General features: G+C 40.8%; 1 long non-coding RNA gene across 1 annotated transcript; it reads left to right on the top strand.

Annotated features, from left to right (window-relative positions):
- Positions 1–1038: 1038 nt before the first annotated feature.
- LOC135531408 (uncharacterized) lies at positions 1039–5894 on the top strand. The gene is made up of 2 exons (XR_010453996.1): positions 1039–3498; positions 4406–5894. It is a non-coding gene; the product is annotated as an uncharacterized LOC135531408 (long non-coding RNA).
- Positions 5895–13420: the final 7526 nt, after the last annotated feature.

The raw sequence follows: 13420 nt of genomic DNA, 5'->3' as shown, positions 1-13420 counted from the left end.
TCCTCAGGTTTATTATGGATCCCCATTAGTTCCTACTAAGACAGCAGCTACTCTTCCTGGGGTTTATTATGGATCCCCATTAGTTCCTACTAAGACAGCAGCTACTCTCCCTGGGGTTTATTATGGATCCCCATTAGTTCCTACTAAGGCAGCAGCTACTCTTCCTGGGGTTTATTATGGATCCCCATTAGTTCCTACTAAGACAGCAGCTACTCTTCCTGGGGTTTATTATGGATCCCCATTAGTTCCTACTAAGACAGCAGCTACTCTTCCTGGGGTTTATTATGGATCCCCATTAGTTCCTACTAAGACAGCAGCTACTCTTCCTGGGGTTTATTATGGATCCCCATTAGTTCCTACTAAGACAGCAGCTACTCTTCCTCAGGTTTATTATGGATCCCCATTAGTTCCTACTAAGACAGCAGCTACTCTCCCTGGGGTTTATTATGGATCCCCATTAGTTCCTACTAAGACAGCAGCTACTCTTCCTCGGGTTTATTATGGATCCCCATTAGTTTCTACTAAGACAGCAGCTACTCTTCCTCGGGTTTATTATGGATCCCCATTAGTTCCTACTAAGGCAGCAGCTACTCTTCCTGGGGTTTATTATGGATCCCCATTAGTTCCTGCCAAGGCAGCAGCTACTCTTCCTGGGGTTTATTATGGATCCCCATTAGTTCCTGCCAAGGCAGCAGCTACTCTTCCTGGGGTTTATTATGGATCCCCATTAGTTCCTGCCAAGGCAGCAGCTACTCTTCCTGGGGTTTATTATGGATCCCTATTAGTTCCTGCCAAGGCAGCAGCTACTCTTCCTGGGGTTTATTATGGATCCCTATTAGTTCCTGCCAAGGCAGCAGCTACTCTTCCTGGGGTTTATTATGGATCCCCATTAGTTCCTACTAAGACAGCAGCTACTCTTCCTCAGGTTTATTATGGATCCCCATTAGTTCCTACTAAGACAGCAGCTACTCTCCCTGGGGTTTATTATGGATCCCCATTAGTTCCTGCCAAGGCAGCAGCTACTCTTCCTGGGGTTTATTATGGATCCCCATTTAGTTCCTGCCAAGGCAGCAGCTACTCTTCCTGGGGTTTATTATGGATCCCCATTTAGTTCCTGCCAAGGCAGCAGCTACTCTTCCCTGAGGTTTATTATGGATCCCTATTCGTTCCTGCCAAGGCAGCAGCTACTCTTCCTGGGGTTTATTATGGATCCCTATTAGTTCCTGCCAAGGCAGCAGCTACTCTTCCCTGAGGTTTATTATGGATCCCTATTCGTTCCTGCCAAGGCAGCAGCTACTCTTCCTGGGGTTCAAACACATTAAGACACTTACATTACATATAAAGCAAAAGATAAAACAGTACATCATATGACATTATTACACCACTACATATCTACAATGCACAATGTTTTTAATACCACCATACAACAATATTACAATGTATGTGTGTGTCTGTACCTTTGTGTGTGTCTCTTCCATAAGGTGTCTTTTTTTCTGACTTTTAAATCTAATTCTACTGCTTGCATCAGTTACCTGATGTGGAATAGAGTTCCATGTAGTCATGGCTCTATGTAGTACTGTGCACCTCCCATAGTCTGTTCTGGACTTGGGGACTGTGACTAATCCTCTTGTGGCATGTCTTTTGGGGTATGTATGGGTGTCTGAGCTGTGTGCTCATTGTTTAGACAGACACCTTGGTACATTCAACTTGTCAACACTTCTTACAAAAACAAGTAGTGATGAAGTCAATCTCTCCTCCACTTTGAGCCAGGGGAGATTGACATGCATATTATTAATGTTAGCTCTCCGTGTACTTTTAAGTGCCAGCCATGCTGCCCTGTTCTGAGACAGCCATGCTGCCCTGTTCTGAGACAGCCATGCTGCCCTGTTCTGAGACAGCCATGCTGCCCTGTTCTGAGACAGCCATGCTGCCCTGTTCTGAGCCAACTGCAATTTCCCTAAGTCCCTCTTTGTGGCACCTGACCACACTGCAAGTGATTGCTTTGTCACACAATCGTACACACACTGCCACTCTGTGTTTCTTATGGACTTTCATTGACAGTTGAAACCTTCCAACTCACCCTGTTGTTTCTGACAACAACGTTTCTTCAACATGGAAAACAAAACCTACAAGTGAATAACTCCATATTCCCATTTCATGGAATACATTGCTACATACTGTAGTGAAGAACTCTCATTTTAAGTCAACTCATAACTAGAATAATAACATTGACTAAAAGCAAAGATATTCAAATATAATAATGGCCTGAAGATGTTCCACCCCTCCCCTCCGAAATCCTTTTACAGGGTCCAATCACACTGCTTCATCTTAACCTCGCAGTGACACTTGATGTAAACTTAATTTTCACTTAAACCTGTTCCATCTGCCTCGCCTTGGATTGAGAATATCGCCCGTGGACACAGTGTAGTTAGTTAGTTGTTACTTTGCCAGTTCTCCAACCCCTCACACACTGACTCATACATAAGAACGTAGTCTAATATAAATGCATTATGATGCTGGATTCACACCAAGTTCTGCTGTTTATCTCCCTTCCCTGCTTTTGGAGTTATAATGTCAAACCCCTTTCTGACTCATAAGAAGGTACTGAAAGCATTCGTATGCTAAGTACATGCAGATTTCTGTTATTTGGTTTATTGAGTGCTTTACTTACATGCCATTAACTGTTGCATTGTATGATGGTAGTCTAAAATACATGCAGTAGGATGCTAGGTTCTTATTTCCCTATTTCCGTGTTACTTTCCTTTCTAAAAGCGTAAGAAGGTCCCTATTAGTTCTGAAACCGACAACCATTAGAATATCAATCTCAATGACAACCATTAGAATGTCCATTTCTGGTCTGCCTGTTCTTTTTACTGCATTTGGTTGATAATGGCTCCTACTTCCATCCCATTAACTGTTGCATTAACATCATGGATCAAACGGATGCTGCAGGGCCTGTAATTAATGTCGGAGGCGTCTCTTGGGGCTACCTTGTAATGGTGGTTGTGTTGGGTCACTACCAGTTAGTATAATGCCGTTAATTGCTCCCAGAATAAGATCCTTTAGCATTTTAAAAACATAATGGCTGCATTTTCACAGGCAAGCCTGGTCAATAGACCAATTATTTAAAACATTATCAGAATTGGGCTGCCTGTGTAAACGCAGCCATAGTGACTTCAGTGAACTCCTAAGGCTGGCCATGTTGTGCTGTTGAAACATATAAATATACATATAAATATATGCTTGTTTTTGTGTCATTTAATATACATTTGCCATTCCAAACACACAACACTTGAAGTCTAAACTAAGTTTAGAGAACTAAGATTATCTCCTGATGTCAAACTAATGCAGTGTTAGCAAAGACTCAATTATGTTCTTTCAATTTTTTTGTTTCTCACTTTTTCAGACGAATGCACAGTGACGAGGTCGTACCTTTTCCTCCACAAGTTCTGGTTCTTCAGTACCATCTACTACTTTGGTAACTGGGTGTTTATCGGGGTATGTGTTGTCAACCAAATCTTTGAGTTTCCAATGTTCTTGCAAAAATGTCACAGATAGTGTCAGTGCAATTTATAGTGTAAAGGCAGATCAGATTTACTGAGTACTGCTGAGTCTGCTAGAATTATAACTGCAATTAATTGATTGATTGGTTAAATTGTTTGGACATTAAAGATGACCGCCATACTAGCGTCCTACTTAAACTGCATACGCATTTATTTAAACCGTATACTCATTTACTTAAACCGCATGCTCATTTACTTAACCCATATACTAATTAACTTAAACTGCACACTCAAGTACTTAAACTGCGTACTAATTTACTTAAACTGCAAACCAATTTACTTAAACCGCGTACACATTTACTTAAACTGTGTACTCATTTAAACCGCATACTCATTTACTTAAACTGCGTACTCATTTACTTAAACCGCATCCTCATTTACTTAAACTGCGTACTCATTTACTTAAACAGCGTACTCATTTACTTAATCTGCGTACTCATTTACTTAATCTGCGTACTCATTTACTTAAACTGCGTACTCATTTACTTAAACCGTACTCATTTACTTAAACTGCGTACTCATTCACTTAAACTGCGTACTCATTCACTTAAACTGCATACTCATTTCGGTGTTTGATCTAGTAGAATTCATTGGTCTTTTCTGACTCACGTGTTTGACGACAGCTGATGATCAGATAAATTGACCTGCTGTACTATGTTCTACATTTCACATACTAGAAAACGTGATTTTTTTCACATACTATTTATATAGTACGCTAGTATGGGTATTGGGAGATGGCCCATGACTTATTTCCATACGTTCCATGTTTTCCACCTGTAGGTTCTCCTCATTGACCTGGTGGTGTTTGATTGATTGTAACTTTCCATGTTTTCCACCTGTAGGTTTTCCTCATCGGCCTGTTGGTGTCATGTTGTAAGGGAAGGAAATCAGTGATCGAAGGAGAGGTGGAGGCAGATGACTCTGACATGAGTGAAGACGAATACATTCACTGACAAGACCACAGCCTGCCAGACCTGGGTTCAAATACTATTTGAAATGTTTTAAATACTTTTGAGCATTTGCTTTAGCCTGCCTGGGAGTGCCGGGTGGGCGGGGTTTGCATGTTCTGGACTTTTCTATGGGTTCACCTGCAAAAGGCAAGCTTAATCAAATACAATTGAAATATTTTAAAACATTTTAAACAGTGTGCCCTAATGAATATGACCCAGGTCTGCTACCTGCATAGACCAGGAGACATTTAAACCGGATTGGTTTCTGTTACAGCTGGTTTGCTATAACATAAGAATATGACATTTGGATTGTTCATACAAGGCAGTAAAACTTTAATTTGAACTATTGCTTTCTGGTTTCTGCCTGAGATTGGTTAATATTCCACAACATTGTGTTGATACTGATGTATTATAATGGGAGAGGGTGTTGGGAGGTAGCTTTTTTCTATTAGGGCAACTTTTTGTTTTTTGTTCAGTCAAGTGTCTTTGTTCAAAGCAGTATGTAAACCCTGAATGTATCCCAAATGGCACTCCATTTCAAATATAGTGCACTTCTTTTGACCAAAGCCCTATTGGACCCTGGTCAAAAGTAGTGCACTAAATAGGGAATAGTGTTCCATTTGAGATGCAACCCTGTTTGTGTTACTATGGGTATGTGCCTGTTGTTTCAAATGTCATCTCCACCAATTCCATATCTTTATGTTTTTCCAAAAAGAAAGATTTAGTGTTGCAAAATTCTGGTATATTTTCCAAAATGAAATGATTCTGAATTTCCTGCTTATTTCCCTCACTATTCTGGGAATCTTCAAATGGGGATGAAAAAGACAGAAAAACCATGTGATTTGTGGAAAGATCCCAACATTTTCCAACCCTAAGAAAGATCCCTGGTTGAGAACCAAACGGTGAGTTATTCAACAAGCCTGTGGTACTGGATGTTTTGGATCCTGAAAAGACAAGATGTTGTTGGGGAAACATAGTCCAGGATTACTTTGTTTCTTATTTATTTGAACTCAGCACATTTTTGTTGACATGTACATTTCTGTAATATATGGCTGGATAAATGTTTATTTTAGCCTTTAACAGATTTATTATTTTTAAGATTACTAACTTAGCACATTCAGCATGTTAACTTACAGCAACAAATATGGACATGTATTTGATACCATATTGATAATGCACATTGCTGAGTTAAAATATATATTCTCTTATCCCTGATTTTGGTGGTGTTTGTTTGGGCTTAACTTGACTAACTGTTGTTGCGTTGATGTATTGATTTTCTGTAAAGTTATCTTAACATGAACTGAGCATAATATCACTTGACTACTGATCACGATGTCAATTTACTTTATGAATTTGGAATAAATTATGAATTCTGAATTGACTATTGCTATGTTTATGTTGTTAATCTATCAATTTCTAGCGTTAATTCAGGGATTGCTTTGAACCTCCAACTTGGGGTTGGCGTAGCCATTTGTTTTTCAAGGACTAGACATTAGTGATATTTATTGTGTCCTCTTTAAAACTGTTGATAATAAAGAGGTTGGCCCATCTTATTTTGTGTGCCATGCACTTTTCATCACTGCACTAGATACCAGTGCATCGATTGAATCTGTCACTGGTCATTATTAGCCTACAAGATGGCATGTAGCTGGCTTCAGTACAGTATATATAAAAAAGTGCTGACTCATCGCAGGCTTTAGTATTTATTTACCTTCTAGTCATCACCACGGTGACGCTTAATCAATGGCTTCTAGTACTAATGCCTGTACACATATATACAATATGAAGGGTCAGCATAGTGGTGATCCCTGGGCTACATACTATAGATAAAAAGACTGGTGTTAAGATGTTAACTCTCCACTATCTCCATACACAGTGGTGATCCCTGGGATACATACTATAGATAAAAAGACTGGTGTTAAGATGTTAACTCTCCACTATCTCCATACACAGTGATGATCCCTGGGATACATACTATAGATTAAAAGACTGGTGTTAACTCTCCACTATCTCCATACACAGTGGTGATCCATGGGATACATACTATAGATAAAAAGACTGGTGTTAAGATGTTAACTCTCCACTATCTCCATACACAGTGGTGATCCCTGGGATACATACTGTAGATAGTGGAGAGTTAACATCTTAACACCAGTCTTTCTATCTCCATACACAGTGGTGATCCCTGGGATACATACTGTAGATAGAAAGACTGGTATTAAGATGTTAACTCTCCCCTGTACACTGATACACCCTCTTCATTCTCTGAAGCAGCTCAATTATCGGATGGTTGGTTGGTTGGTTGGTCCAAGAATGCACTGCAATGTGACATGAATCACATCTGTTCCAGGTGGGAACATGAAACACACACAACAGATGGGAAGGACCTGGAGAAGAAATAACAAGCACTATGGATGTGTTTACAGAAGCAGCCCAATTCTGATCTTTTGCCCATTTTTTTGGCTAAATATCGGACTGATTGGTCAAAAGACCAATTTTGTGGCGAAAGATCAGACTTGGGCTTCCTGTGTTAACACAGCCTATGTAGAAGTCTTTACCTAGCATCACCTTGGAGGAAATGACAACTGGTCCTACAGTAATAACTCTTCTTTTATGGTCATCCTTTGTTATTGTGTGGTTTTGTTGAGTTATGGAACAATGAGCCGATTCCTTCCACAGGCTTTCTTTGATAGGTTTTTCATAAGACACCGAAGGTCATCTTTCATTTCAGATAGGGGGTCAAAGGTGGGACAGAAATACTGACACGGGAAAACAATACAAGGCTCAAATCAAATCACAGTTTATTGGTTCATACACATATATTTTCAGATGTTGTTTATTGCAGGTTCAAATGTTTATATTTCTAACTCCAACAGTGCAGTAAAACTTCCAATACAAAACAATACACACATACAAATGTACAGTCAAGTTTCTGTTTCTGTTTTAGAACACACTTAGGAAGTGACTTAATATGTCAATATTCTGCACAGGTCACGTTTGTTTATTCTTGTTTGTCCAGTTTTCTATTCCATTGTTGTGGTCCTTTGCGATGGATAGAGACTGAAGAATACCTTTCTCACTATGAGAGACACTCAACGTCCTTCTACAACAGACATCCTGACCAGAGGGACCTTTAGGCTATGCTCAGAAATGTTTTCTTTGTGGTTTTTACAGACCCCAGAGCTTGCAGTACTCACAAACAGGCTGGCTGAGATCACTACACTTAAAAATAGGTCCATTTGTGTTGTTCCTTTGAGAGACCAGCATGGGGTTAGTGGTTCCCCCAGTTAAATCAACTCAACAACTTTGACATGTTGCCTTTCACTGCATAACATCCTCATTGTTTGATGAACGGATGAATGGAAGGATTACTAGTATTCTAAACAGTAATGGACTCTGACTTCACTGAGCTGAAAACAAGACTTATTACATGTACTGTGGATGGATGAACAGCCAATCTTTCACAACGTTGCTGGAGGCCTATTGGTTTCACGTTAGCTTACATTACATTGTCTATCTTGGCTTTTGGGTCAGCTTTTTCCCCATCTTTCAATAGCCAATAGTGTTCTAAGGCTCTTGTATATCACATGAAACGAAACATAAAGCTACAAGCCTTACGGCGTTAACGTCTGAGTCTATCACAACGTGTTCTCCATTTATAGGTTGCCATGGTATATTCTCAATTGCTCTGACAAGATGTACCCTACACGGTACCTAAACGTCTTCCAGCTTTATCATTATTTTGGAAGTTTTCTTCACCTACCAGAAAAAGTACAATGTTAGGGATGTCTTGTTGGGAGATGTATGGTACATTATATATATTATACTGTGTTAGGGATGTCTTGTTGGGAGATGTATGGTACATTATATATATATTAGACTGGGTTAGGGATGTCTTGTTGGGAGATGTATGGTACATTATATATATATTAGACTGGGTTAGGGATGTCTTGTTGGGAGATGTATGGTACATGATATATATTATACTGTGTTAGGGAAGTCTTGTTGGGAGATGTATGGTACATTATATATATATTAGACTGGAGTAGGGAAGTCTTGTTGGGAGATGTATGGTACATGATATATATTATACTGTGTTAGGGAAGTCTTGTTGAGAGATGTATGGTACATGATATATATTATACTGTGTTAGGGATGTCTTGTTGGGAGATGTATGGTACATGATATATATTATACTGTGTTAGTGGTGTCTTGTTAAGAGATGTATGGTACATGATATATATTATAATGTGTTAGGGATGTCTTGTTGGGAGATGTATGGTACATTATATATATTATACTGTGTTAGGGATGTCTTGTTAAGATATGTATGGTACATGATATATATTATAATGTGTTAGGGATGTCTTGTTGGGAGATGTATGGTACATTATATATAATAGACTGGGTTAGGGATGTCTTGTTGGGAGATGTATGGTACATGATATATATTATACTGTGTTAGGGAAGTCTTGTTGGGAGATGTATGGTACATGGTATATATATTAGACTGTGTTAGGGATGTCTTGTTGGGAGATGTGTGGTACATGATATATATAATACTGTGTTAGTGATGTCTTGTTGAGAGATGTATGGTACATTATATATATATATTAGACTGGAGTAGGGATGTCTTGTTGGGAGATGTATGGTACATGATATATATATTAGACTGGGTTAGGGATGTCTTGTTGGGAGATGTATGGTACATTATATATATTAGACTGGGTTAGGGATGTCTTGTTGGGAGATGTATGGTACATGATATATATTATAATGTGTTAGGGATGTCATTTTTCCAACAATTGTTTACAGACAGATTATATCACTTATAATTCACTGTATCACCATGGGACAACGCAGCCGTCATACCGCCCAGGAAGGAGACACATTCTGTCTCTTGGAGATTAACGTACTTTGGTGCGAAAGGTGCAAATCAATCCCAGAACAACAGCAACTGTTTGTGTTGTCTTGTGGCCTGGTACCAGAATCTCTTGCACTGACTCTGGACTCAACCAACTCACTCACACCTACTCCACCCACTCACTCACACCTACTCCACCCACTCACTCACACCTACTCCACACACTCACATACACTGACACCTATTCCACCCACTCACTCACACCTACTCCACCCACTCACTCACACCTACTCCACCCACTCACTCACACCTACTCCACCCACTCACTCACACCTACTCCACCCACTCACTCACACCTACTCCACCCACTCACTCACACCTACTCCACCCACTCACATACACTGACACCTCAACAAGCATTACACGCACACTACATCCATTAACACACACATGACATGCACACACACGCATACTGACACACACACACACACACACACACACACACACACTCACTCACTCACTCACTCACTCACTCACTCACTCACTCACTCACTCACTCACTCACTCACTCACTCACACTCACTCACTCACTCACTCACTCACTCACACACTCACTTTACCCCTACGTATAAGTACATAATTACCTCGTACCCCTGCACATCGACTCTGTACTGCTTATCTATCCTGTTGCCTAGTCACTTTACCCCTACGTATAAGTACATCATTACCTCGTACCCCTGCACATCGACTCTGTACTGCTTATCTATCCTGATGCCTAGTCACTTTACCCCTACGTATAAGTACATCATTACCTCGTACCCCTGCACATCGACTCTGTACTGCTTATCTATCCTGTTGCCTAGTCACTTTACCCCTACGTATAAGTACATCATTACCTCGTACCCCTGCACATCGACTCTGTACTGCTTATCTATCCTGTTGCCTAGTCACTTTACCCCGACGTATAAGTACATCATTACCTCGTACCCCTGCACATCGACTCTGTACTGCTTGTCTATCCTGTTGCCTAGTCACTTTACCCCTACGTATATAAGTACATCATTACCTCGTACCCCTGCACATCGACTCTGTACTGCTTATCTATCATGTTGCCTAGTCACTTTACCCCTACATATATGTACATCATTACCTCGTACCCCTGCACATCGACTCTGTACTGCTTATCTATCCTGTTGCCTAGTCACTTTACCCCTACGTATATAAGTACATAATTACCTCGTACCCCTGCACATCGACTCTGTACTGCTACTCCCTATATGTAGCCATTTTATTTACTCATTATTGTTATTCATTGTGTTTTCTTTCCTCGTTTCACTATTTCTATTTAAAATATATATTTTGTATCTTTATCTTTAACTCTGCATTGTTGGGAAGGGACTAGTAAGTGAGCACTGTTAGTCTACCTGTCACTTTACCCTTACGTATATAAGTACATAATTACCTCGTACCCCTGCACATCGACTCTGTACTGCTTATCTATCCAGTTGCCTAGTCACTTTACCCCTACGTATAAGTACATCATTACCTCGTACCCCTGCACATCGACTCTGTACTGCTTATCTATCCTTTTGCCTAGTCACTTTACCCCTACGTATAAGTACATCATTACCTCGTACCCCTGCACATCGACTCTGTACTGCTTATCTATCCTGTTGCCTAGTCACTTTACCCCTACGTATAAGTACATCATTACCTCGTACCCCTGCACATCGACTCTGTACTGCTTGTCTATCCTGTTGCCTAGTCACTTTACCCCTACGTATATAAGTACATCATTACCTCGTACCCCTGCACATCGACTCTGTACTGCTTATCTATCATGTTGCCTAGTCACTTTACCCCTACATATATGTACATCATTACCTCGTACCCCTGCACATCGACTCTGTACTGCTTATCTATCCTGTTGCCTAGTCACTTTACCCCTACGTATAAGTACATCATTACCTCGTACCCCTGCACATCGACTCTGTACTGCTTATCTATCCTGTTGCCTAGTCACTTTACCCCTACGTATATAAGTACATAATTACCTCGTACCCCTGCACATCGACTCTGTACTGCTACTCCCTATATGTAGCCATTTTATTTACTCATTATTGTTATTCATTGTGTTTTCTTTCCTCGTTTCACTATTTCTATTTAAAATATATATTTTGTATCTTTATCTTTAACTCTGCATTGTTGGGAAGGGACTAGTAAGTGAGCACTGTTAGTCTACCTGTCACTTTACCCCTACGTATATAAGTACATAATTACCTCGTACCCCTGCACATCGACTCTGTACTGCTTATCTATCCTGTTGCCTAGTCACTTTACCCCTACGTATAAGTACATCATTACCTCGTACCCCTGCACATCGACTCTGTACTGCTTATCTATCCTGTTGCCTAGTCACTTTACCCCTACGTATAAGTACATCATTACCTCGTACCCCTGCACATCGACTCTGTACTGCTTATCTATCCTGTTGCCTAGTCACTTTACCCCTACGTATAAGTACATCATTACCTCGTACCCCTGCACATCGACTCTGTACTGCTTATCTATCCTGTTGCCTAGTCACTTTACCCCTACGTATAAGTACATCATTACCTCGTACCCCTGCACATCGACTCTGTACTGCTTATCTATCCTGTTGCCTAGTCACTTTACCCCTACGTATAAGTACATCATTACCTCGTACCCCTGCACTTCGACTCTGTACTGCTTATCTATCCTGTTGCCTAGTCACTTTACCCCTACGTATATGTACATAATTACCTCGTACCCCTGCACATCGACTCTGTACTGCTTGTCTATCCTGTTGCCTAGTCACTTTACCCCTACGTATATAAGTACATCATTACCTCGTACCCCTGCACATCGACTCTGTACTGCTTATCTATCATGTTGCCTAGTCACTTTACCCCTACATATATGTACATCATTACCTCGTACCCCTGCACATCGACTCTGTACTGCTTATCTATCCTGTTGCCTAGTCACTTTACCCCTACGTATAAGTACATCATTACCTCGTACCCCTGCACATCGACTCTGTACTGCTTATCTATCCTGTTGCCTAGTCACTTTACCCCTACGTATATAAGTACATAATTACCTCGTACCCCTGCACATCGACTCTGTACTGCTACTCCCTATATGTAGCCATTTTATTTACTCATTATTGTTATTCATTGTGTTTTCTTTCCTCGTTTCACTATTTCTATTTAAAATATATATTTTGTATCTTTATCTTTAACTCTGCATTGTTGGGAAGGGACTAGTAAGTGAGCACTGTTAGTCTACCTGTCACTTTACCCCTACGTATATAAGTACATAATTACCTCGTACCCCTGCACATCGACTCTGTACTGCTTATCTATCCTGTTGCCTAGTCACTTTACCCCTACGTATAAGTACATCATTACCTCGTACCCCTGCACATCGACTCTGTACTGCTTATCTATCCTGTTGCCTAGTCACTTTACCCCTACGTATAAGTACATCATTACCTCGTACCCCTGCACATCGACTCTGTACTGCTTATCTATCCTGTTGCCTAGTCACTTTACCCCTACGTATAAGTACATCATTACCTCGTACCCCTGCACATCGACTCTGTACTGCTTATCTATCCTGTTGCCTAGTCACTTTACCCCTACGTATAAGTACATCATTACCTCGTACCCCTGCACAGATCTGGCACCATGCCATAGTGGACTACAGTAGGGTCCCTCCACTGAGACCCCTACAGACAGCACTAACAGATCTGGCACCAGGCCATAGTGGACTACAGTAGGGTCCCTCCACTGAGACCCCTACAGACAGCACTAACAGATCTGGCACCAGGCCATAGTGGACTACAGTAGGGTCCCTCCACTGAGACCCCTACAGACAGCACTAACAGATCTGGCACCAGGCCATAGTGGACTACAGTAGGGTCCCTCCACTGAGACGCCTGCTGTCTGATGACAGACTTCTAGTTCACACTACGTTTCCACTGTGTTACTCTCGCCTTCAGCAGGCCTCTGGAGAGT

The sequence above is a fragment of the Oncorhynchus masou genome, unplaced genomic scaffold (assembly GCF_036934945.1).
Source record: "Oncorhynchus masou masou isolate Uvic2021 unplaced genomic scaffold, UVic_Omas_1.1 unplaced_scaffold_1582, whole genome shotgun sequence".
Classification (NCBI taxonomy): Eukaryota; Metazoa; Chordata; class Actinopteri; order Salmoniformes; family Salmonidae; genus Oncorhynchus; species Oncorhynchus masou.
This window is presented reverse-complemented; position numbering and strand designations above follow the sequence as displayed.